Genomic DNA, 3329 nt, shown 5'->3' on the forward strand with positions numbered 1-3329 from the left:
GCATTCTTTGGCATTGCCTTTCTTTGGGATTGGAATGAAAACTGACCTTTTCCAGTCCTGTGGCCACTGCTGAATTTTCCAAATTTGCTGGCATATTGAGTGCAGCACTTTCACAGCATCATCTTTCAGGATTTAGAATAGCTCAACTGGAATTCCATCACCTCCACTAGCTTTGTTCATAGTGATGCTTTCTAAGGCCCACTTGACTTCACATTCCAGGATGTCTGGCTCTAGGTCAGTGATCACACCATCGTGATTATCTGGGTCTTGAAGATCTTTTTTGTACAGTTCTGTGTATTATTGCCATCTCTTCTTATTGTTAGAGAAATACAAATCAAAACTACAATGAGGTACCACCTCACACCAGTCAGAATGGCCATAATCAAAAAGTCTACAAATAATAAATGCTGGAGAGGGCGTGGAGAAAAAGGAATCCTCTTGCACTGTTGGTGGGAATATAAATTGATAAGCCATATGGAAGACGGTATGGAGATTCCTTAAAAATCTAGGAATAAAACCACCTTATGACCCAGCAATCCCACTCCTAGGCATATACTCTGAAGAAACCAAAATTGAAAAAGACACATGTATTCCATTGTTCATTGCAGCACTATATACAATAGCTAGAACATGGAAGCACCCTAGATGTCCATTGACAGATGAATGGATAAAGAAGTTGTGGTACATATACACAATGGAATATTCAGTTCAATTCAGTTCAGTTCAGGTGCTCTGTTGTGTCTGATCCCATGAACTGCAGCTCGCCAGGCCTCCCTTACTCAGCCATAAAAAGGAATTCGTTTGAGTCAGTTCTAATGAGGTGGATGAACCCAGAAACTATTATACAGAGTGAAGTAAGTCAGAAAGAGAAAGATAAATATCGTATACTAACACATATATATGGAATCTAAAAAGATGTTACCAAAGAATTCATTTGCAGGGCAGCAATGGAGAAACAAACATAGAAAACAGACTTATCAACATGGGGAGAGGTGAGGAGAGAGTGAAATGTACGGAGAGAGTAACATGGAAACTTACATTACCATATGTAAAATAGATAGCCAACGGGAATTTGCTGTATGGCTCAGGAAACTCAAACATAGGCTCTGTATCAACCTAGAGGGATGGGATGGGGAGGGAGATGGGAGGGAAGTTCAAGAGGGAGGGGATATGTATACCTATGGCTGATTCATGTTGAGGTTTGACAGAAAACAACAAAATTCTGTGAAGCAATTATCCTTCAAATTAAAAATTAAAAAAAAATTTTTTATAAAGTTACAAGAAGATATTAAAACATAAAAGCTTCCTCAAAAGTTCACAATACTCTTTCAATATAACCAGGAATTATTCAATGAAACAGTCCTGGTTCCTGACAAGTGAAGCCTAGATTTTAGTTTGAGAGCCAGATCTCCCTATCAGCCTGGTGATCCCTGTTGCTTCTCTACATCCCCATTTCTTCTCTACACTAGTGAGCTTCTGCTTCTCAAAAATGAGTGCCAAGGTGACTTTAATCAGGGTCTGTGTGGCCAAGCTCCCCTCTCATCCCCAACACACACACACACACACACGCACACACACACAAAGCCTGCTTTCCATTACTGTAAAAGAGACATTTTTTGGTTTGTTTTTGTTTGTATTTTTCCTTTCAGAAGCTGTCATGTCTGAAACCATCACTGAGATATCTGGCTTAAGAAACATGTATTTTGCCAGTGAGTTAACAGCAGTTCTAATTCTAGTCAACAATGTCTGTTACACAAATTCAGCATAAACACCCCATTTTACACTACCCCTACTTGGAGGCAGTGAGCTGTCTTTATACTTCCAACTCATTTCTGTTATAACTTGTTAAGCTGTTACATTTAGGATAACTGTTTGGCAAAATTTCAATTTTCTTTATGCACAGTAAGTAAAAATTCTCGTTATATGTTATTATATTAGGAGCAGCCAAAAATGTTGTTCAGAAAAAGAAAAAAGGATGACATTCAGGCATTGAGAAACCTTCTCTAAGTATATGGCCAAGAATCACATTATTCTTTCCATGTTACCCCTGCCTTTCCCATGCAGAGGGAAAGCATTTCTAACTATATTATTTAAGTTACACTTACAAAACCTGAATAATGGAAAAATAGGTATAAATATTATCTCTGTCTTCTCTTGGGTTATGACTAAAAGAAAGCCACCATTATTTCAGAGAATAAGAGCAGAACTAGGAAGAAAGACTGCCTTGATCTGAAGGAAGATGGGTCAGGATTGAAGGAAAAAGGGAAAGAAAATAATTAAGAACTGTGGTAGTGAGCATAAAAGTTGAACCTCCATTCTGTTGTGTTTGGCTTTGTGGTTAGTCTGTGAAACTAGCCTCTCAGGAATTATGAATTTGATGTTTTATGTGTCTGTCTGTGTGTGTGCGCGCTCAGTTGCGTCTGACTTTTTGCAACTTCATGGGCTATAGCCCACCAGGCTTCTCTGTTCATGGAAATTTCCAGCAAGAATACTGGAGCAGTTTACCATTTCTTCCTCCAGAGGACCTTTCTGACCCAGGGATTGCACCCAAGTCTCCTGCATCTCCTACATTGGCAGGCGGATTCTTTAATGCTGAACCACCTGGGAAACCCTTGACGTTGTATAGTAAACAGTTAATTCATCAGGCACTGAGTGTTCAAACTGAAACCACACAATTCAGATGGGACTCAAACCAAGCCAAAACTGGGATGGGGACTCAAACCCACTCTTTTAATTGAATTGTGCACTTGGCCTTCAGGACTTAATGAAGCTCAGCACAGAAGGAATTCAGCAAGAGAAGTGATAGGTAGGAAGCAGATTTATGTAGAGAGAGACACCTTCCATAGACAGAATGTTGTCCATCTCAAAAGATGAGAGCAACCCCCAAATATGGAGTGATCAGTTTTTATAGGCTGGGTAATTTAATAGGCTAATGAGTGGGAGGGTTATTCCAATTGCTTTGGGGCAATGGGGCAAGGATTTCCTGGAATTGGGACACCACCTATTTTTTGGCCTTTTTATGGTCAGCCTTGGAACTATCATGGCACCTGGGTGCATATATTGAGGCTCAAGTTCTGCTGGAAGTCAAAATTTCCACCATCTTAGATCTAGTTCCAAATAGGAAAAGGAGGATGTCAAGGCTGTATATTGTCACCATGCTTATTTAACTTATATGCAGAGTACATCATGAGAAATGCTGGGCTAGAGGAAGCACAAGCTGGAATCAAGATGTCTGGGAGAAATATCAATAACCTCAGATATGCAGATGACAACCACCCTTATGGCAGAAAGTGAAGAAGAACTAAAGGGCCTCTTGATGAAAGTGAAAG

The sequence above is a fragment of the Bison bison genome, unplaced genomic scaffold (assembly GCF_000754665.1).
Source record: "Bison bison bison isolate TAMUID 2011002044 unplaced genomic scaffold, Bison_UMD1.0 scf7180017864174, whole genome shotgun sequence".
NCBI lineage: Eukaryota > Metazoa > Chordata > Mammalia > Artiodactyla > Bovidae > Bison > Bison bison.